Source organism: Trichosurus vulpecula, chromosome 6 (assembly GCF_011100635.1).
Source record: "Trichosurus vulpecula isolate mTriVul1 chromosome 6, mTriVul1.pri, whole genome shotgun sequence".
Taxonomy (NCBI): domain Eukaryota; kingdom Metazoa; phylum Chordata; class Mammalia; order Diprotodontia; family Phalangeridae; genus Trichosurus; species Trichosurus vulpecula.
In genome coordinates, this window is record NC_050578.1 from 31078984 (window position 1) to 31103516 (window position 24533).

A 24533-nucleotide genomic window follows, 5' to 3' on the forward strand; every position below is an offset into this window, starting at 1 on the left:
CTCTCCAAACTTCAGGTGAGAAGCAAAGATCAAGTCAGGATGATTTCTCTTCAGTAACTAATTATGTCACTTTGGGACCAACACATTTTTGCTACAACCCAGAGACGTGTCCCCACATGCGGACATCACATTTTGGGTTTCCACTGCTATTTTTAGCAACCAAATCTTTCAGCCTCACCCACTGGTGGTGCTTATCACCCCTTATATGACTTTCTATTCCACAGAAACACATTTAGTACTGCAAGGCATCTTAATCCCCCTCACTTTATAGATTAAGAAATGACTAACCCTGGGTACTAGTCATTCCTCTTCTCTGAGACGCACTTTACTCATCTGTAAAACAGGGATAATCCAGGATTGTTGTCTAGAAAGTGCTTTTTGGAGAGCCTTCAGGCCACCAAAGGGTAGCTTTAAAAAAAATCATTCAGGTCATTGGGAGAAAATCAATCACACCCTGCAGAACAGAGCATAGAGAACTGGCTTCAAGGTCAGCAAGAGAGGTTCAATGCTGACTCCTGACATGTACTGACTCTCCGATCCCTGGGAAAGTGACTTGATTTCTTCATGTTCTAAGCAGCTCTCTAAGACCATAAATTGCAGAAAAGGCATCAACCTGCATTGGTTGGGGGGAATTCTTCAACTGGGAGTTGTCTATGTCAATGAAACCAGGTCCAGTCCCTATCCCCATCTATTGTTTGGCCGTGTCTGGCCATAACTGGACAAACAATTGGCTTCTTTACTTTTCTTTTTTTAAAAATTATTTACTTTTTTCTGAACTTAAGAAATAAAGCAAGCACTTCCATAACACAGAGTAGCAAAAAAAAAAAAAGATGATTGTACATGAAACTGCAAATCTATTATATACAACCCGCTATTCCTTTATTTCCTTATCATGTAACTTCAAAAAAAAAAAAAAAGAAAGTGACCCTGGGCAAGTCACCTAACTTATTTGCCTCAGTTTCTTCAACTGTAAAACAGGAACAATACTAGCGCCTACCTTGCAAAGTTGTTGTGAGGATGAAATAAGATATTTGTAAAGCGCTTATGGGCACAGTGCCTGGCACATAGTGACACTCTATAAATAGGAGTAAACACAGGTCCTCTGACCCCAGAGCCAATACTTTCCCCATGGTACCTATTAGTGATGTGGAATGATTAGGAGTCACTGGGTTATATTTATTTGAAAATTTTATGACTTTTAAAATAACATCTTTGAAGTGCTTTGATTTTATTCTTCTCTGGAGCAGCTTATTTTTTAATTTAAAGAATAGTGATTATTTGAGATACTAAAGTCAAGACATTCTGATAAGAAGTTAGCAATGAGTAATTAATTGAATAATTGACCCTACACATTCTCCCCTTCATACAACACTTTTTTGCTTTTCTGGATTCCCAAAAAGGTCTTATGTACCACTTGCTAAAAAGCTTGATTTTTGAGTAAAATTATGTTTTATTAAGAAAAAATATAACTGTGGCATTCACTTAGCTTAGCAATAATTTCAAGGAGCTAATTGTATTATTGCCATACATGTGGAAGACCCTGTATTTAACCTCACACCATATGGCTTAGCCTTTGGTGAGATCAAAATTAGGGTTTATAGATTTTCTTCTCCCAAACTTAACCCTCCCACATCATGGCTCTTTCTCTTCTGTCTTTATAAACCTCCCCTTCCCCCCACCCCACCTCATCCCACTGGTGAGGTCTGATTTCTCATTTTCAGTTCCTGACGTACCAATATTTTACAAAGAAAACCAACAATGACTGTCTCACCGGGAATCATTTAGGCTCAACAGAACTCCCTTTCGGCCAATTCGTCTGTGGGGATTATTGACTATTCCTATAATCCTAATTATCTTGGTACAGTCATTTGTTCTTCTCATGAGGGATAGAAGCAAGGAAAAAAAATAGCTCGGTGCACAGTCAAGAGATAGCTACATGATGGGGGGTGGTGGTAAGTGGGTGTTGGGAGGGAAATCCTCAGATGCTGATTATTTTTTGGCTTCACATGTAGAGAATTTGTTAAACAAAACTTACAGCTCCTCCCCTCCCCGTTTGAATGTTGACATAGGCATTGGCTGAAAATCTCCAAAGTTTACCGAAGGAACGCTAACCACAGTGAGTCCTCCTTTATTTTCTGAATACATTAGGTTATAAGTAACAGTACAGAACCATTCAATGCTTACAATGTTCCCTAGGAGTATATCAGTTAAGCACAGGGGAAAAAATCTGGAAGTTTATTATTTTTCCACCCATATATTTGACACCACCTTTGGAGAATGAACAAAAGGCATACTGTCAAGGGGAGAGACCTGGACAAAATGTTACTGTTTGTTCCTTGTGAGCATAGAGGTATATTTAAGCAAAGAAAGACATTCCATTGCTCCCCTGGGACTTCCTTCCTTCCACTGAATTATACCAACATGTTCACACCACTATGGCTCAGGTTGTGTTAGCCTTTCAAATGTGCACTCTTATTGGTTGGGGTTTAAGGAGAGCTCAGCTATAAATATTAATGCTGGGCTTGAACCTGGCTGTGAAAAAAAAAAAAAAACCCAAACAAACAAAAAACGTCTAAGGACTAAGGGATTTTATTCTTTTTAAGCACAGATACATCAAATTAATGGAGAAAGCACAAAAGCAAGGCATTTACCTGTTGCACAAATCTGCTCTTGCACAATAAGTCTCAAACTAGCCAAAAGTCACCTAGTTTAGGATTGTGTTTCAAATCCAGGTTCACTGACATTCATGAAACTTTTGGCAGAGAGAAGCCAAGTTTCGAGCAAGGCTGAGTAAAATATTGCTTTCATGTGGAACCTGTGTGAAACCCAGTGGCCTTGGCTATGTTTCCCTTCGAGTTCTACATTCAAACAATCCAATGTCTCAGATTAAAATGAAGGAGTGAGGAGGGACAGCAGAAGAAAAATAGCTTGTGTAGGGATGGGCTGGCTCTCTGCCACATTCAGAGTCCATTCATCCTTGGGTCATTGGATTTGGGATGCACTGAAGCCTTTTACAATTCAAATACACACGCTATGGCCAAATAGATGTTGCCCAGGTCTTAGACTAAAATAAGTGAATGAAAGAAAGCATTTGCTGAGCATTTACTATCTGCCAGGCACTGTGCTAAACACTTGAGACACAAACAGAAGCAAAGCTGGCCCCTGCCCTCAAGGAATTTATATTCTAACAGGAAGAACAACCCATAAGCAAGACAGGTGGCCAAGGAAAGGCACTTTGGTCTGAAGAGCTGCAAGGACAGTAAGTGGGGTCATAGGATATTGGCATATCCCTTCCAAGAACAAAGGCAGAATGGATTTGATCCTGGCACCAGAATTAGAGTTGGGGATGGGTTGGGGGTGGGGAGGGAAGTGTGTACCCTTCCAATAAGGTGGTTGTTGAGCCTGTTGAGAAGGTATGGGGAAGGAAGGAGTAAAGTGGAGCTGTTCTGAAGAGTGAGCCACCAATCAGGAAGAAAGAGTGAAGGAGGGAGGGATAGGATAGATATGCTAGAGATTTAAAGGCTAAAATCTCCTCCTTTAAAGAACATCATCAAACTGACAGATGGAAGGAGACTTTTTAAGTTTGTAAATACTCCATAAAAATGTGGATTAAAATTTTCCTTACATTGTAATCTTGCAAGGGAAACAAGGAGTGGACAAAAGCCAAATATTTAAGGGAGATAAAATTAGAAATACTGACTATCACTTGTCTTTCTTGTTGATAATCCAGATTATCCAAAATCAAATTCCATCCAGATTTAATCTGCTAAGTCACATTTTATTCCTCGAAAGTTTCATTTAGCTCCACCTCCTTTGAAAACTTGTAGTCACTTCCTGACCAGCAAGGCGGCCGGCCCATTACTAAGGAACAGAGGTCAGCTGATGGACAGCAGTGGGTCAAGGATTGGAGGGTAGCCACAGTCACCTAGGAGGCAGTAGGTCACCCCCTCCCCATAAAAGCTGACCAGAAGGTCTGGTCTGAGTCTTAAAGAAGACATAAAGTTTGAGTTCTGAAGAACAGACAAGAACATGCCTTGGTAAAGTAAGCCTAAACAAGTGTACTTTAAGACGAAAATTTTTTTGTAAAAAACATGAAAAGGAGCAGCTAGGTGGTACAGTGAGTAGAGCACCGGCTCTGGAGTCAGGAGTACCTGAGTTCAAATCGGACCTCAGATACTTGACACATTTACTAGCTGTGTGACCTTGGGCAAGTCACTTAACCCCAATTGCCCTGCCTTCCCCCCTGCAAAAAAAAAAAAAATTAAAAAAAAAAACCATGGAAAACAAATGCCTTGGAAGGATCATTCTGCCTACTCTAAATTACATACTGTTCCTTCCTTTTAGTCCCTAGTATATCTTGGAAATGTCACTCAGGAAATCCCTTTACAAACCAAAAAGTTTCACCAAAAGAAGACAACTTTTTTTTTTGGTTGTTTCACAAAACATCACTGTCCATTAAAGTATACATTTTCTTTTGACCTGTGGCCTGTGATACCCACAAAATCTTTTGAAATAAACCTTCAATTCCAAGAGTTTCGATGCCCAAGTTAGAATAGTCATCTCTGTGGTAGGCACTGGGGCACAGAGTAACAGAGCACACAACAATTAGGGCAAGCTGGCAGTCCAAAGAAAGTGATCCAAGAGAGAGGCATTCTGTATACTCATTTGCTTCCTGTTTCAAGAAGTCTACAATAAGATGTAGTAGTTGGCTATCTTAAAGATCTGTAAAGTTGTGGATCCCTGCAAAGAAGTTACTCCCCCCACCCTTTTTTAGCTGTTAGGTTTTGCTACCATAATTAAGAATAAATAAAATTTATAAAAAAACAAAGTGATTCAGATAAAGGAAATGCTATCAAATAAATCACAATTGCCTAAGCTAGTCCTAACTAAAGAGATGCAAGGCAACGTCTACAATCAAAGAAAATGTGTTTGAAGTTCAAATCTAGAGATCAAACAACTTTGCAAAATGCTAAAGCACAAATATTTAGTGGGAGGGTAGGTGGGGAGAGAGAGAAGTTAGAGTGACATATGAAAAATCACATGATTACATTAGAGGAACTTGTAGACAAATATACCTCAGGACAGATGTGCAGATCAGGTGAATCCAGTTTAAAAAGTGATAGAAGCCCTAAACTTATACTATGGGAAAAGAAGAAGGAAGGAGAGAGAATAGAGGGGCTGGGGGGAGGTGGGGCAGAGATCTAAATTAATCCAGTAACAAACAAAATAGTAATACAAGAGTGAAATAGAATCTAATATAATGCTTTCATTGTCAGGGGGGAATAATTGTATAAAGACCTCTTTGAATCAGGTGGTTGAATCCTTTAACTTCGTTTCAATGCCCTTGGAAGGTTAAAAATAAGCAGTCTAAACAACAAAATGATACTGTCTGAGAAGTCTGGTTGCTGGTTGCATAGTCAAGTTTCTAAATTGGGAATTTCCCACCCTTACTCCCAGATCTAGGCATGTTAGTAATGCAGGTTAATACCAAGAAGACGGTGTCTCAAGTGAGGATGCAGCTGATCAGTGGAAATATACAAAGGTTTTCTGCAAATGCTAAAATGGAATATTTAACTAAAAAAACACTGGCAGCCCAAGGTTTTGTTTGTTAGTTTGTTTTACTATGAATAAGTTTTTCAAGAATGTCACTTATGAATGTATTACAAGGAGACCAAAGAACCAAAATGTCACCTACCCGGCAGCTGAGTGTTTTCGATAGTTGCTCTAATGCAGAGGAAGTAGGAGCTGGTGCCTTCTCACATGGAGAAATTGTTTATTTAGCCCTTTCAGAAGGTCTTGAACTCCAAAGGTTTAGGGTTTAGTCCAATCCAAGAGACTGCAGAAAAGAGAGGGAGAGAAGAATGAGGGAGCGAGCGAAGGAATCTTAGCTGCTGGCTGGTGTTTCTGTTCTGAGAGCATCTGAGTTATTTTCAGCAGCAGCAGCAGCAGCAGCAGCAGCAGCAGCCGCCCGATATGTCTGCAATCAGAGTGAAAATGCAATACTGAACCACCACCCTTGTAGGGGGAAAAGAAAAAGAGAGAGAGAGAATTCAGGAAGCCCACAATGACTTGGTTCATTGTGTAGATTTTCAGTTTAAAAACTGAGGAAAACTGCCAACAATATCAAAAAAAAAATCTGTTTTCTTGGAGCCTTTAAGAAATGTTTCGTGATCATGGCTCTCCTTTGGGTTTTAGAATTATTTACCTGGTTTTATTGCAGCTAAGGATGTTCCTCCTCTGATGCACTGAGAGTACCTGGAAGATGTGTCTGGTCAGACACATTTGCTTATTTATATGTTTCTTTTTGTTTGAGTATCTCAATCTATCTGGTATCAGTATCTGTTGACAGCCCAGTCTCCCAGAAGACTGAAGACAGCAGTTTATTTCCAGCGTGCAGTTAAATTTCCAGTTTCATTAACTATGCTATTTTGGAAGGCTACTGGCTTAAGCTGTTGACATTTCTTATCTGTTGGCGGGGGACCGGGGACCCTCCAGTGACATGCTGCAGACACTTTATTCCCAGCTTCTGATGGCCCAGGCTAATGAACGGGCAATTTCAACCAAGTCACTGACAATGACAGACAAAGGTTTAAGCTTTTCCTCCAGTAACTGTCTTAGAGAATGAAAACCAAGGGCTCGGAAGTGGCTGACACAGGCAGCAAAGATGAAGAATGAAAACAGTCATTGCCCCATAAACTTTTGTAGCTTTGCCTTTCACACGACAAGCCTATTCAAACTGCATCCTCTATAAATCTGTCCACCAACCCTGGGCAGGCAGAAGATCCCATGCATCCTCTGAATCCTGGCTTCCCCACGTTGCTTTATGAAATGCCCTACATGACTAAGAAAGAAAATCAGTTACTTCCCACCAAGGAAGCACAAGATAACACTGCATTTTTAACAGCTTTTCCGTCTCTGTGCCGAAAATCTTTAATCTTCTAAACTCATTACTCCGTGAAACAAATAGCACACTCAAAGAAACCATAAAATCACCATCAAAACTGAACACCAGTTTTTCAACGTTCTTTTTCTGGAGGGCTAATTGTTAGATATTCCTGTTCTTCATCACTTAAGACTGACTGGTAATGAGGACTGAAATTGTTGGCAACTAAACAAGGCTGATAATTATTATAATTATTGGCTAGTGAAAGAAGGGGCTACTGGGAATGGGGGTGCAAGAGTGGAGACAAATGTCCATGCAATTCTCTACAAACATATTTATTGAACCTTTCAAAAATACTTTGCTCAGGGGGCAGCTAGGTGGTGCAGTGGATAGAGCACAGGCCCTGCAGTCAGGAGTTCAAATCCTGCCTCAGATATTTACTAGCTGTGTGACTCTGGGCAAATCATGTAACCCAAATTGCTACCAACCCCCCAAAAAATGTTTTGCTCAAATATGACACAATCAGAAGTCAAGATCCTTATTTCAGGGTAACATTTTTAAGATATATTTTAAATTAAAACTCAATTGCTTTTATTTTTAAAAGTCCAATTAACATTTTTAAAATCACTGGTTTTGATGCAGTGTGAAGCAGTTTTCTGTTGATTAGGTTGAAAAAAAAAACTGGTTGATTTAATATATGCCATAGACACTTGTCCCTGTCTACTCTGCCACAACATTTAAGGCTCCAGTTCTGTTAGTAAGGTTGGAAAAGACAGGACTTGAATAATGAAGAAAAAAAAAGGATTAGGGTTTTCTCCACTATAAGAGAATGGGTTTGTAAATATCATAGTTCGTTGATAAAAGGGACAACCACAACAATCTTCCAAGAACTTTCTTTTGTCACCTCCTTAGGAAAGCTATGGGAGAGTCAACTAACCAAATAACCATTAACTACTTGAATACCAAATTAGGCACCAGAATTCCAGAATTTCAGAGTTAAATAGGAACTCTCTCCCAGGCCACACTGTACTGCACAGCTGATCCCCTAAGATGGATAGCCTCACTAATGGTCTAGCCTTTGCTCAAGACTTTGAGTGAGCAGGAAATAACCAGTGATGTCCTAAGGCAGCCCATTACACTTTTGGATAACTCAGGGTCAGAAAGTTTTGCCTTTTTTCTTTCGTTCTATATTGTTAGCTTTTTCTCTTATTCCAGAGGAAGGAACTAACAAGGGCCTTATGTACTAAACTACAACAGTCAGTTGTACTAAGAAGCATGGGCAACTGTTTTATAGAATCATAGATTTGTGGACCTCAGAAGAAGATACACTCATGAGAGCAAGGACTAACAATCATTCTGTCTGGGTATTCTTAGCATCTTGTAGGTAGCTGATAGATAGAATGGTGGTCCTAGAGTCAGGAAAGCCTGAGTTCAAATCTAGCCTCAGACACTTATTAGCTGTGTGACTCCGAATAAGTTAATTAACCTGTCTCTTTCCTCAACTATAGAATGAGGATAATAAAAGCACCTATATCTCAGGGATGTGAGGATTAAATGAGATTATATTTGTAAAATGCTTAGCACGGTGCCTGGCACACAGTAGGTGTTCAATAAATGCTTGCTTTCTTCCTTAATGTCTGTTGAATTGAACCAGAAGGTAACTAGTCCAACACCTTTTGATAGAGGAGGAAACTGAGGGCTGGAATCCTTAACTGGCTTGTCCAAAACTACCTGGGCATTCAGTAGCAAAGCAGGAATTCAAACCTGGGTATTCTGACTCCCTGTCAAAGGCAGTCTTGACCTGTGTGACTTTGAGCAAGGCATTTAATTTAAATTCAACTGTAAACTAGAGGTAATAGAAACAAGGACCTAATGAGACCATAGGCAGGGGAAAGGGTGAGAACATGCATTTATTAAGCACCTACTATATGCTAGCCTCTTTGCAAATATTATCTTATTTGATCCTCATGGGTACTATTACAACCCTCATTTTACAGGTGAGGAAAACTGAGGCAGATGGTGTTTAAGTGACTTGCCCAGGGTCATACAGCTAGTAAGTGTCTGAGGCCACATTTGAATTCAGGTCTTCCTGACTCCAGGCCCAGTGTTCTATCCACTGTGCCACTTAGATGCCCCAGTTAACAGATATTTTATGAGTCCTTCCATCCACCCTTCCTTCCTTCTTTCCCTCCCTTCTTTTCTTTCCATTCCTTCATTCACTTTTTTCTCCCTTCCTTCTTTCCCTCCCTTCCTGGCTTTTCTCCTTCCATTCCATTCCTTCCTTCCCTTCTTCCCCTCCCTACCTCCCTGCCTTTCCCCCTTCTTTCTCTCCCTTCCCTCCTTCCACTGCATCATGTTACCTCTACAACTCAATGTAGTAAGATAACCGGAAAATATGGTCAGAGCACCATCCTGATAGTGTCACCATTTACCTATGAGACACCCCCACCCCCACCCCACCCCGGGCCCTTTTCTATGCTCCCATAAAGCTCACTTACAACTCAGCTATTCTCAGCCTGACTATCTGCACACTTCTAAATCAGAGCCTTGCAGTGGCTGGAAACAAAATTGCTTTAAATGGAGTTGATTTTGCAATAGAAAATAAATGGGTCTTTAAAGCATAGTGCCTTAAAAAGTTAAAAGAGGTAAAAATTCAGCTTTGCCTAAATGCAACACACTAGAGGGAGGGAGGGAGCTTTTTCTTTAAAGTCATCATTTTGATGAGGACCGTGCTTACTGTCTTCAGATAGTCTAAAATATTTTAGTCGATATTACCGCATTTCCAGAGAAAGCAATCAAAGACAGAAAATACTGCTGCACTGTAGAGGGCTAATTCTGTTATCTACACATATGGAGAAAGTCCTGCTATTTACAAGTGCCCATGAGCAAGGAAAACCAGCAGTGTCTGTAATAAAGATGTAGAGAGAGAGATGTGGGAAGAGCATAAGTGTGTGTTGGTGTCGGGGTGGGGCTTACTCATTTTTCACATAGATGGATGTGGTGTAGAGGGAGGCAGGATGCACTTGGAGCAACAATGTGTTTCAGTTTCTGGCTTTGCAGTCTGTTAGCTTGTTTTACTTTGGGGCAAATCACTTAATCCCAATGAGCCTCAGTTTCCTCATCCATAATATCGGGATGATGGTATTTGTACAGTACTCCTTACTTCATAAGGATGTGGCAAGAAATTGGGGAAGATGATGTTCATAAAGTACTTTGTAAATTAAAAAATACCCTATTAATGTGAGCTATTATTTACCTAGCTGACATCCCCATCAACATTCATTCTCATTCTATTAGTATTTTATAAATATCTTTGTGTAAAATGTACTTTTCTAGGTGGTCCTAGGGAAGATCTTCCATGCTCCTCTCTGATTTCTCTAATTCCTGTGATCCTAGTACCATAGCCTCTAATTTCTCACCACATTAGTGCACTAGAGAATAGAGTCAAGATACATAGAATCAGTATAGTTTACCAGGTAGTACAGTGGATAGAGCACAGGGCCTGGAGTCAGGATGGTCTGGACCTTAGTTTAAATCTAATCTCAGACACTTACTAGGCTGACTCTGGGCAAGTCACTTAACCTTCTTTGCCTCAGTTTCCTCATCTGTAAAATGAGCTGGAGAAGGAAATGGGAAATGACTCCAGTCCAAGAAAACCCTAATAGGGGCACAAAGAGATGGGCATCGCTGAAAAAAAAATAAACCAACTCAACAACAACAGCAACAGCTTACACGGGTCATTGCTTTCTATATCGATGCTTTCTGACCTTTGAAAAGTGCAGACAGAGACCTTGATATCCCATCAATCAATCGATAAACATTTATTAAGTACCTACTATGTGCCAGGCACTGGGTTAAGCCCTGGGAAGACCTTGAGGAGCCTACAGTCTAATGGAGAAGCTGATAATCTAATGGACTCATAAAAGGGAGAGAAAGGGTTAACACAGCACATCAAATAGTCAAAAGTGTAAATAATAAATCTGCAGGGCATCTCGTTTACCATAGTTCTATTTTCATAATGTTAATAGAGACAATCTTCCAGATTATGAATGAAAAAGCACTCATTAATGACTCACTAATGTGCTAATTATTGTGTTAATTAAGCTCATGGAATCAGTCCCTATTTTCAAAGAGGCTCACACTGAGATATGAAGCCTGTGACCCCTTCCCATAAATGCATAAGACAAAATACCTAGAATTGCAAAGGAAATCTTAGGTTAAAGATGTAATTTTTCCCCCATCTGAGTTCATGGATCCCTTGAAATCTACCCACAGACCCCTTTAGAGTCCATGGCCCCAGGGTAAGGACTCAGACTCTACACAATGACACCTTCATCAGGTAAATAACATGACTAAGTTACAATCAAAGGTATAAAAAAACTAATGTGAAAATGGCTTAGATGTTCCTGTTGTATCGGGATGGGTTGAATTAGGAAGGAAAGAAACAAGCATTAGACCTACTACGTGCCCAGCGCTATGCTAAGCACTTTATAAGTATTTTCTCATTTGATCCTCATGAACCTTGGAGAGAGGTGCTATTTATTCCTACCCCATTCTATTGTTGAGGAAATTGAGACAGAGGTTAAATGACTCATGCAGAAGCACAGACTTAGTAAATATCTGGGGTAGGATTTGAATTCAGGTCTTCCTGACTCTCAGAGCTCTGGACGCTGCTCTACTTTGCTCCCTCAGTAAGAAGCCCCTTTGGGACTATGCATATGACAGCATAGCAATTTTAGCCGCTGTTTAGGTAGTCAGGCTTCAAGAAGGCTTGGAGAAGGCAGACGCTGGAAGGTAGTGTGACACACACTCCTCTCCAATAGACCAGTGGGAGACTTGACAAAGGTCAGAAATGTGGAGGTCGCATTGGCCTCGGTGGTAGCACCCACCAGAGCCAACAGCAGCAGCTGATAGGGAGTTTTGGAATTGGTAACTGAGAGGAAGACATGGAAGACAAACTCGGGAATTAACAAAAACCCCAGGAGAATGCTTTGTTTAAGGGGAACTTCTTAAGAACTCCAGAGAGGGAAAAAGGGACTTGCAATAAATCAGATGTTGACTTTGGGAAATGGTTCCTAATCCAATTGGATGGAATATAGGATACGTGAAGGAGAATGGTAAGAAAAAGGATGTAAACGTATGTAGGAGCCGGATTGTCAAAGGCCCTAAATGCCAAGCTAAAATGGTTGCATTTTATCTTATAGGCAAAGGGGGGGTGTCGAAGGATTTGGGGGGTAGAGGAATGAAATAGTCAGACCTGTGTCTTAGGAAGACTGTAAGAAATAGTAATAATAATAATGATAGCTAACATTTGTGTAGTGCTTACTACATACTAGGCCCTGTACAAAGTGCTTAACAAATATGATCTCATTTGATCATTAAAACCCTAATTATCCTCATTCTACAGCTGAAGAAACTGTAGGTGACTTGCCCAGGCTCACACAGCTAGAAAGTGTGTGAGGGAGAATTTGAACTCAGGTCTTCTTATCTCCAGGCCCAGTGCTCTATCCACTGTATCACCTATGTGGAAGATGGGCAGGAGAGAGGAAAGAATAAAAAGCATGAATCTCAAACAGAAGGCCCTTGGTTTAAGAAAAACATAATAAGGGCCTGGACCAGGGTGGTAGTCATATGAATGGCAAGAAGGTCCTGGCACCTGATTGGACACTGCTGCAAGTTCAGAGTGGAGGAGGCATAGTGATGGAGAGGGGTTGAGCCAATGGTGACTGTAAGGTTATGGACATGAGGAACTGGGAGCAGGATGCTGCCTTCAACAGAAATAGGGAAGTCTGGAAGGAGGAAGGGCAGCTTAAGGCAAGGAGGACAACAAAATCCATTTTAGAAGCTTGAGTTTGAGATATGCAGGGCAATATTTAGGAGATCGCTCACAAGCAATTGGCAATGGGTGACTAGAGATCAGGAAGGAGAGTGCTTAAAGCTGGATTCAGGAGTTCTCCATATAGAGATTAATCACATAAATATTTGTGGAATAAAGTTGAATATGTATGAGTCTCCTCTGAGACTCAAAGAGTTTCCAAATGTTGCTGGATATTAGATAATGCATAAAAGGTCTGGGCAGGCCATTTGAAGTTGTTACATTTGATTTAAAACAAAAGCTTCATTAAGTGGAACACCATGTATAATTTATGCAAACAATTCTACATGCACTCAGTTTAATGAAGGAAATAAGGTAAATGAGCATGCTTTGTGTCCTCCATCACTTGAATGTCAGCCAATTCTTCTACATGGGCTTCGGCAGGGTAAGGGTCCAATAACACGGACCCTAAAATGGGAAATCAAAGCTCAAATAAGTGAAGTGTGGCCCAAGACAAGGTCCTTAAACCCAGAATGCCTTAAGTCAGTTGTTGAGGTTTGCCCTTCATTCTTGAAGAGGACCATGACATTGGGAAGATGATGCCATGACTTGCAAATTAATCGAATTTAAGCCAGGGTTGTGTAAAGTCACCAGCCTCACTTTCTCCTCTGGAGCCATCTGGGTCCAGTGGCCAGATACAAATCATGAAAACTGAAGGTGGCCTAATGCTTTAGTCAAAATGCTAGGTGAATGATAAGGTCGATGAAACCACGATGTAAAATATGTCTAGCCCTTCAACTACCTTTTTTTTTTTTAACATGAATTATACATCAAACATCTGTGTTCATCTAACCATTTGCTCCTGATGCCACATGGTACAGTCAAGGCTTGAGTCCTTAGAGTTTCATTAGGCTGAATGTCATATTGATTCAAGGGCACATTAGCAGCCCTTAGTCATGGAGACCCAGAACCAGGATATATGTAGAACCCTAATAGCTTATCATTCTTTCTTGTTCTAGTCCTCCACTTCTACATATAGTATATAGTAAGTTTATAACTAGCCAATATAAAAGAATGATAGTAGGAAGTAATATTGCAAAGGGAATTCATGTACAAACCACCCCAAAGATCAAAAGAGCGTAATTTACAAATTGTATCATGGATTAACCAAAATTCAAATACGTGAGGAATCGGCAGAAGCCATCTAGAAAACCGCTTTAAGGGTCCTTTGGTCCTAGGATATGTAAATTCTAGACAAATTCCTCACCTCGATAAGCATAGGCCGGCAGGTCACCCAATGGCGTTAATAATTTTGAGACACGTGGACATGATAATTTTAAGATTTTACCAGCAACTTTGAAATTATTTGGATATGCTATTAAACTAATCCTACAGTGGTACAGTCTATTCCCCTCAAAAACCCTATTTTAAAAATGAGACCTCAAACTTCTGTTGCTCCCTTCCCCTAGAAGTGTTCCATTTCCCAAGGATCCATGATGCTCGGTGCTCCCAACTCTAATCCATCATTACACGAGTGATACCTTCTGCCTTTCCCCCTCCCCATTCTCTTCATCCTCCAACACTACCTGGTCCCTTCACTTTCCCAGGGCCTCTGTACTCCTTCCTCTGCTTGTCTCTGTACCCTATATGTCTTATTAAAGTGTGATTGCAGCCTACTTCCTGCTACTATCATTGGTGTTTCCAGTAAGTGCTCAAAGAACCAGTCATGCCTGCCCCCATTTCATAATTACATAATTTCATAAATTATCAATTCAGATTAGCTATGAGTTGTTGTTCTTCAGTCATTTGGGAATGTCCAACTTATGAACCTGACCATACTGTCAATGGGGTTTTATTGGCAAAGATACTGGAGTGATTTGCTGTTTCCTTCTCCAGTGAATTAAGGCAAACAGAAGTTAAGTGACTCACACAGCTAGTATCTGAAGCTAGATTTGAACTCAGGTCTTCCTGACTCCGGGCCCAGTGCCCTATCCACTGAGTTATCTAGTTGTCTCTTTATATGTTAAGACCTATGTTCAAACGTTCATAGATGTTCATATGTGTTCATGAGCCAGCATTGAGAAGGGTCATTAGTTCTTTACACCTGATGGACATCTCATTCCTGTTTGGGATGCTGTTACCACTGACCTAGGTGATACCTTGGGAACAGAGGAAATTGGATAGTTGCTCCTGTCAATGTATATCTTTGTTATGTGTTTTGCATCTTTGTTTCCAGTAAAAGGGATATTTTTTCTTGCTAATTCTGTTTTTTGCTTATTGCCTCTGACTCAAACCTCACCAATCTCTGACTTTCCCCTTAGGACAAATATGACCCACAGCCCAGAACACCCTTCTATCCTTAATTTTAAGTAAATGTAACAAAATATGTCTCAGAAATTTGATAATGAATGCTGCAATGTAACATATGTTCAACAAATATATGCTAATTTAGGGCTTATTTTGTGCAAGACTCTACACTGGTATAAATACTGGTGCCTATATGCAGAAAATAACCCATCTGCTAACTATCTGAATGTTCAAGTGAACAAAAAGTTTAATAGTTTTTTTTTTTTAAAAAATGAGGCTCATACAAATGCACTCTTGTTGAATGCAAAAAGCAGAAAACTAAAAACAATTATCTTTTAAAAATGTGATAAAACAGACTGACATTTGGCCTGGTTAAGCAATAAATGTGTGGGTTTTTAACTTGAACAAATTATTGTTTAAAAGAAATATAATCAAATCATAAATATCTAATCATGTTTTAAAAGCTTGGAATCATATATGAAACCTAAAGGGACCTGAGACCATTAAGCCCAACCCCCTCTTTGTTATAGATGAAGGAAGTGAAGCACAGAGAGGTCATTTAAAAAACAAACAGCTCATTGTTTCCAAAGTTAATATAGTTATTTTAAAAGAATAGACTGGGCTGTTTGTTAATACCTTGGATCAAGCTTTTCTCTGCACTTAGGTAATGCCTACTAATTTGTCAACGGACCAATTTTCTTAGGGGGAAATATGTCACATATGACCTTCGTAATGCTTTAAGTAACACACCGGGCATCTTATTCTACATTTATTTTTGAATGGCCCTATGCGTTTTGCTTCAATCCTACCACATTTCCTACCAAGACTCTCTTTCGTCTCAGGTTTTTCAGTTACAGAATTGAGGAAAAGCATCTTTCTCTGAAGGCAGCTGCCATTATATTAACCCCTTTCATTAACCCTCAAGTTATAATCCCTTCTGCTACTTCTGTTGTTTGTTACAGGTTTTCTGAAACTAATATAATTAATTATACATTCATTTGCCTGTACTTTTACCCAACTCTTTTAGACTGCTGGTTTTTTTTTTCTCCCAGGAGCATATAATACTCTATTAAGATACTTAATTATTTATTGCAGGTACCTGATATAAATCTTTTGTGATTAGAGTTGCTGATGAGGATTATATACTGCAGGCTGTAAATATTACTAGACATTTGTACCATCTGGCTCTCTACAGGAAATATCTGATCTTGTTTGTCATGTAGTTTGTGAGAAGACAGACATAAAAGAGAATGCCAGCCAATCAGGAAGGTGGCTCTTCTTAGTGGGGTGGGGGTGGGGGAATAGTTTTGTAAAGCAACTGACCCCCTTCTATAAATCCATTGTGGACACCAGTGCAGGAAGGGTGAGAGCTTGAAAAACCAGAGGCATCTTCTAGCTTATGTCCTTGAAAAGTACCAAATAAACCTTTCTTGGTTCCTGCCTATTTCAGTGTAGGTGGTTCGAATCACAAAATGGGAGTTAGAAAACTTGGATTCTGTCCTTGGGTACATCTAGCCATCCAGGCTGCACAGCGCATAGAGCTCTGGGCTTCCTGGAGTCAGAAAGCCCTGAGTTCAAATCCAGCCTCAGATGCAAATTAACTGTAGGACCCTGTGCAAGTCACTTAACCTCTATCTGATTCACTTTGCTTAACTGTAAAATGGGGCTTTTAATAGCACCTACTTCACAGAGTTGTTGTGAGGACTAAATGAGATATCTGTAAAGGACTTCGCATAGCTTTTTGGGCCCATATTAGGTACTTAGTAAATGCTTTCCCTTTCCCTTTCTTTGCTAGAAGAGTTTGCTTAACTTATTGCTCAGTTTTATTGACTATGAGATGGCCAGAAGGAGACTTGTTACTTTCATAAAGAGATCTGTGGGAGGTTTAAGAATTTTAGGTTTTGAAATGATCCAGGCACACACACACACACACACACACACACACACACACACACACATATATATACACATAATATATAAAATATACATTATGCATAACACACATATACATACACACATATATACATAGATAAAGTATGCATTATGTATAATACACACATATATACATGGAAAAAAAGATGATACTTTTGAGGAGCTTAACACACACAGATACATCATCCTTATGAGGTAGAAATTAATAGTAAATGCAACAGGAAACATACTGTCTTCAATCACATATATATCTGAAATAAACACAGAAGTCATTTCTGAATGGTTACTCATTCATTCATTCATCGCATAATAGATAAGAAAGTCTGGGAAGTGGCTTTGAGATCCTGAGACACAAAGAACTAGGAATGGACAACAGAGGATGGGCAAGGAGCAGTTAGGCGAGAGATGCGCAGAACTAAACGTCATCCTGGAACAAATGAGCAAGACTCCCGCCCTCCTGGGGGATCCAGAATCAGCTCGTGTTGACCTGGTCTGGTATTGTTCTGGGTCAGCAACCACAGCCTGCTCCAAAAAGTAAAACCAGGTATTTTAATGTTGCCAACATCCTTTGTTCTTTGGCTCTTCCCTGATTTCTTGATGTAGCTTTACCGATTGTTTCACAGCTTTCCAGGTGTGATTTTCATTAACTTTAATGGGTTTTCATTCCAAAAGAGTCTCTAAATGTATATCCCTCTGCTCCTCCGTTCCATGCTGGGTGTCTTCTGATGGGGGTGGGGGGGGCTGGTTACAGCAATCAATGAGAGATTTTTTGAGAAGGGCATACATCATTTCAAAGAGAAGACAAAATTTAACCAGGGATGAGCATTTCAACTGTTTTTAATCCAAAAGATGAAGACAGATATAGACTGAGGCTCTAGAGAAAATATTTCTTTGATAGAAAATTTCCTCTTAAATGGTTCTAAGCAATAATTCCTCTCACTGGCCTCTAGATTAGAAGAAAAGGAGGAAGTTCCCTTTATCTAAGTCCAGTAGCTGTGGTGTTCCAGGTGCCTCCATTATCTTGGGTAGTCTTAGGAGATGAGAAGAGGGAGATGGATGGGAGTTGGAGTGGGAGAGGGAAGTCTGACTCATCTGAGCCTAAGTGTTACCTTAGACTCAGTACAGCATATGTGCAACAGGCGCCGATATTATGTGTAATAGAAAGAATCCCGGGCTTGGCGTCAGAAAACTGGGCTCAAGGAACAGCTCCACTCCTACTAGTCTTGTGACTTTGAGCCTTAGTCTACTCTAATGGGGATAATAATGCTCCCATCACATACAAAGCAGTGATGATGTAAAAATAAAATGACATCATGAACATATGCATAGTGCTGTGCACACCAAAGTACCACACAAACAACCCAAATCCTACCACACAACATTTTATGACCTGGTATAGAACTCCCAAGGAGGAAACTGCCACTACCAATGCAGATAACCAATGCAATTATTCTGCAATTTAGTAGTCTGTGGGAGTTATCCTGGGCAATGAGGGGGTTCAGTGATTAACCTAGGGTTACGCAGGCAGTATGTATCTGAGGTGAGGACTCCTGGCTGGCTCTCTATCCACGAAGCCCTGCAAGCTCTCATAATATGTATGGGTGTGAACTTGCACACATATACACACACATACACACCCAAGTGTAATGTATAAAATATATATTATTTGTAACACACATATACACATATATATAGATAAAATGTGCATTATGTATAATACACACATATACACATACAAAAATGCATACATAATATACATTGTATATAACACATATATACATATATAATACAATACATAACACACATACATGCATGCACTTATACACTTATATACAATACACTTATGCATATATAAATATACGCACACACATATTTCATTAATGGAGGTTGAAAAAGACCAGCAGAAATCAAAGCTGGACCACGAAGAGAGAAGTTGAAAATATCTTATCTTCCTAAGTTTTCGAGTGCCCTTTCAAAGATATAACTGTTATTTAGAACAGCTACATCCATGCAGACACTTGTTTATATTATTTTTTCCTAATAAAATGAAAATTATTGTGCAGAATATAGTTCCTATTGCTGAAGCCTGAGAATAGACTTATATGAATCCCAACCCTGCCTCACTTAGTAAAGGACAACGCGCAGGGCCTGAGGTTGAACTTAATTCTACAAAACACCAAAAAAAATTGCTGGAAATACAAAGCAGGAACCCTCATTGTTTATCATGCTGTTCAGAAAACTTTAAACAGGGAAACGTCAATAGGGTTTACACAACTTTTAAAATCCAAATACAAGGATGGATTTTGTAATCATTGCTGAAAAAATGGCTTTTAAAATATGATTTGCAGCTAGCTACATAATTAATTTAAAGATAATGATACTTCATTAAGAAGGTTTTGAGTTCTGACTTCATAAAATGTTAAATGCTGTCTGTGCCCAATTTTTCAAAATTTATGTTTCACTGTGTGATGAAAGGTTAAAAATATGAAAGCCATACCATGTGTTTATCAAAAACAACTTTAATAAAATTATTTTTCTTTGATTTTAGGAGATCTATACTGAGTTTCAAAAAACCAACAACTCATCACCCATTGATTTTCTTAAGTTTGTTTTGCACTAAAGACTCAAATAAAAGCCATGTTTGAATAAGTCATTTTGGCCTGAGAGAAGGATATTAAAATTTCTCATTTTAAAAAATGCCTGCATTTCCCCCAGGATTATAAGGCAATTTAAATTGGATATATGCATGGGAGGTCCCAGTGAGGGAAAGGAGAGTAGGAGTAACTATTCTCTAGGAGTAGAACCAAAGAATAATTCAGAAGTTTCAGTCAGTTATAACCAGTTACATTATATTTTCAATGTTAAGCTTTTCCCTGCATTCTCCATTATATAATTTGATAATTTAGAATAAGGAATGTATAAATGAATCAAAAGATGAAAAACAGAAACTATTTATCACAATACCCATAAATACAATGCCAGAATATGGAAATATTATTTAAAAAAGTTTCATGTAACTGAGAAACTCAGAGAATAAATACTTGAACTATGGCAATTCTTGCTAACGCTACAATTTCTTTTAGTGGCTTCCTATCAAGTACCAGAATTTGAAAGAACTAATAAAAAACAAACAATACCACTCAATACAATTTTCAGAAAGCAGCAATGCATGGCTGTCTTATTTCCAAACTACAGTGTGTTCATTCTTAAACACAAATATAATACATATTCATGTGCTTATTATGTGCAAATTTTTCACCTTACTTGTTACTGGGACATGTAAAATGGAGTCATAAATTCTGATTTCATGTTCTAATGCAGGCCAGAGAGCTTATTCCAAAGCTTTTCATTTTCATATATTTTATTCCAACCATGAATCCAGTACTGTCAAGCCACTAACAACTGGTTTTAAAAATACAAAAACAAACCTAGAGTAGAAAAAAAGCCTACAAAAGGCACTATTCTAGCAATTCCATTTAGCCACTGCTATACCATGAGTGATTCTCCATCTCATGACCTTTCCACTATATCATGCTTCCTCTCACTTGCTTCCTCATATAAACAATAAGGACGTTGGACAAAATGATCTTTAAAGTCCTTTAAAGCTTCAAATTCCATGTTCCTACAAAGTTTACATTCCTGGATTATATTAAACATGTGTTTAGTTAGGAAACACGTGACTGATTATAGTGTCACAGGAATAGATTCTGAAGACGAAGAAAGGTTCTAACACTGATATTAAGAGGCTCCTGAAAGTTAATTACATATGTAATACTGCTGTATCTTGGGACAAGTTCTCATGAACTACATATCCCAGAAAGCCTTGGGAGCACATTCAGGAGTCATGAACGTGATTTTCTAGAGATGTGTAGAATGGTTGTCATTTCAAAGCTAACTTGGAAGGTGAAGCTAGGAGAGAGTGGGAGAGACAGGACATGAGGAAGGTCAGCACCAAGGGCATGATCTTTCACCTAGGGGCTTGAGAAGGACAATAAACAACTTCTCCTGTAACCGCAGTGATATATGGAAGCGAACTTGACTCTGGTGTGATAGCCGACCTCACCGTAAGGCAAGTATCTATCCAGCTGAACCAATGAACAAGCAGTGGGTAAAGCTGGTACATGTTAGGGAGAAGTTTCTAAAGGGGTTCGAGCCAAGAGGAAGAATTCCTTCTCCCAGGCATTACTGACTGCATTATGTGACTGAACCATTATCACCTTCAATAATATGAGATGAGATGATATTTTGTACACATACATATATGCACACGAACAATTAATATAAATATATTAACTAAAACCTTAATTCATATATAACCATCTTCTTTAAAATATGTATATACACACATTATTAATATAAATATATATTAACAAAAACCTCAATTAATATATAGAAAACCATTACCTCCCTCAAAATATGTATATGTACACACTAATAATTAATATAATACATAGTAACTGAAACCTCAATTAATATATAGAAAACTATTACTTCCCTCAAATATATGTATTTAATTAATATATTTTAAACCACTTCCCTCAAATTTATATATTTGAATGAATATGTTATTTCAATTAAGTAGTATATACTATTATTTTAATATATGATAATATAACTTATATTATGTTCTAATAATATAATGTATTATATTAATTCAAATATATAAATATATTTGAGGGAGGTGATAGTTTATACCTTAATTAAAAATAAAGACTCAATATATATTGAGGTTTTGGTTAATGCATTTATCTATTTAATAGATAAATTATCTATTAAATAGATAAATCAATAGTTATATTTTTATTTCTAAATTGATATTAATATAATTGTAATATAACTATAAACACTAAATAATTATTGATAAAATTATTGGCAGATTAATAAAATAATAGAATTAAATTATATATACTTTTTTTTCTTTCAAGGCAGCACAGAATAGTAGACAGAAAGCCTGCCTCCATTAGGAAGACCTGTATTCAAATCTTACTTCTGATCCTGGGCGAATGTCTTTCAGTGCCATATAACTACATGGCTATAAGTGGAAGAGGACCTTCATAGAAGTTTTTTCTCAATGAGTATTCCCTATACCAGTGTCAAACTCAAATAGAAATGTAGCTACTGAAACATATGTAAGGATCTCTACAGGCAACAGATTGATTAAAACCCCATATAATCTAGGTTCTTTTCTATCTTTTTTTAAACATTTCCCAATTACATTATAATCTACTATGGGCTGTACTAGTGAGTATTATGGTCACCCTATACTAATAAAATCACGAATCAAGTTTAAAATGAAAAGAAAACTTTTTTTGCTACCATTCACATAGCTAAATCTATAGTTAATAGTAAATAATAGCTAACATTCATGTTAACAGCTATATGGTGCAGTGGATGGAGTGCTAGGCCTGGAGTCATGAATACTTGAGAGTTCAAACCTGGCCTCAAACAAGTCATTAAACCCTGTTTGCCTCAGTTCCTCATCTGTAAAATGAGCTGGAGCAGGAAATGGCAAACCACTCCAGTATCTTTGCCACGAAAATCCCAAATAGACTCAGGAAGAGTTGGACACAACTAAGCAACAAGAAAATCCAATGTAGTACTTAAAGCACGATATGTATAAATATTAACATATGGTATCCAAGTATGTAATATATTCCTATATAAATTACATGTTATATATAAATTATATATAAACATTTTAATTGTTCATCTATCTGAAATTTGTACATCTATAAATTAAATGTACAAATAGTGATATGACACATATAGACTATAAAGGTTTGTAATACGCTTAATGTGTTATTTTATCTGATCCTTAAACAACCCTATGAAGTCAGTGCTACTATCATACCCATTTTACAAATGGAGAAACTGAGGCTGAGAGAGATTAAGTGACTTGACCAGGGGTCCCATTGCTAGTATGGTCCCTAAGCAGATCTATAGAGAAAAGAGTCCTAGGAGGGAATTCCAAGAACAGAACTTGATGGACAAAAGATGGTACTGAGACACGAAGGTCACCGAGACCCCCTTCTGCTCAAGCTACAATGAAAGAAAGTTCCAGTTCTGGCACTCTGCGGGTAGAACTGTGAGCTTTACAGGTTGGTGCTAGAACCTCTATGCTGATCTTTGAGAGCTGGGAGTGAGTAGTGTGTCCCCTAGTGGCCACTATGGCATTCCTTTGAGTGCAGGCCATGAGCCGGTGCCAGCAAGGCGTGCTTGAGTAGAGGGTAGTATTGATGCGCAGCTAGGGTCATGCAGAGCTAGATGGGGGCCCAGAAGGATCACATCAGAGACCCCATTGAAAGAGAAAATCTCCTAAGGCGGCCACACAAGAGAATACTCCATGAGGAAATCAGGGTCCTGCAATTTGTGTGAAGAATGTGACATGTTCTTTGATTCTTCTTCTCTGCTAATAAAGCTCCCTTGCTGAATTACAGCCAGTGTGTTTGGAGCATGGAATCAACACAAGTATAACAGGCTATCCAATTAACAGATTTTCTGAGCTTTCTGACCCCTTGAGCCAATAGAAATGCAACACCATCCAGACGTAACCAGAAGTCCTACCTCCCAGGGTGTCTCTGACAAGTTTCACAATTTTAAAAATTGTGTGAAACTGTTACTGTGGGTACTTCTGGTTACACAAATTGCAAATGCCTTGTTACTTAGTAGACAGTAGGTTTAGAGCTTGAAAGCCTTTGGAGGGTATCAGGTCCAACCATTCATTTTACAGGTGAGGAAACTAAGGCACAGAGAAGGTAAATGATTTGCCCAGGGGCACGGAGCTAGTCAGTACTTGGGACAGGATTTGAACTCAGGTTCTCTTGATTCCAACTCTACCACTGTATCCATATATCTAGCCACTTCGCTGCTTAGGAGTCTTTAACAGTTGCTTGTGGCCCAAAAAAATCATGACCCAACAGGCAGCTTTTTGCTGATGAACCTCTTTAAATGGAGCTAGGTTAGTTGGTGGTGCAGTGGATGGAGCACTGCGCTTGGAATCAGGAAGACTCATATTCATGAGTTCAAATCCAGCCTCAGACACTAGGGGTTTGACCCATAGGCAAGTCACCCAACCCTATTTACCTCAGTTTCCTCATCTGTAAAATGAGCAGGAGAATGAAATGGCAAACCACTCCAGTATCTTTGCCAAGAAAACCCCAAATGGGGTCACGAAGAGTTGGACATAACTGAAAACCACTGAACAACAAGTCCATAAATGGCAGATACGTACTCTACGAGACCATTCTATAAGACTTTCTACCTTGGTAGTACCTTCTAAATGTATATTATATTGGCAATAACTTCCAAGCATCCAAGGCCACCTCCATGCTATCATGAAGAAATGGGATTTAGTGGGGTACAACTGGGACGTGCTAGAAGTACAAGTGGGGGGGGGTAGGGGTGGGGGAGGCAGCTAGGCAGCGCAGTGAGTAGAGCACCGGCCCTGGAGTCAGGAGGACCTGAGTTCAAATCTGGCCTTAGATACTTGACACATGTACTACTGTGTGACCTTGGGCAAGTCACTTAACCCCAACTGCCCTGCCAAAACAAACAAATAAACAAAAAACCCAACTAACCAAACAAACAAAAAGAAGT

General features: G+C 38.9%; 1 protein-coding gene across 3 annotated transcripts in view; it reads right to left on the reverse strand.

Moving 5' to 3' along the window:
- SORBS2 (sorbin and SH3 domain containing 2) overlaps positions 1-24533 on the reverse strand; it is a 288776-nt gene that overhangs the window by 234236 nt on the left and 30007 nt on the right. For all 3 annotated transcript variants that reach the window (XM_036764812.1, XM_036764815.1, XM_036764816.1), the window contains exon 2: positions 5696-5836. The gene's annotated coding sequence lies outside the window, so the exon portion shown is untranslated. The remainder of the gene's footprint in view (positions 1-5695; positions 5837-24533) is intronic.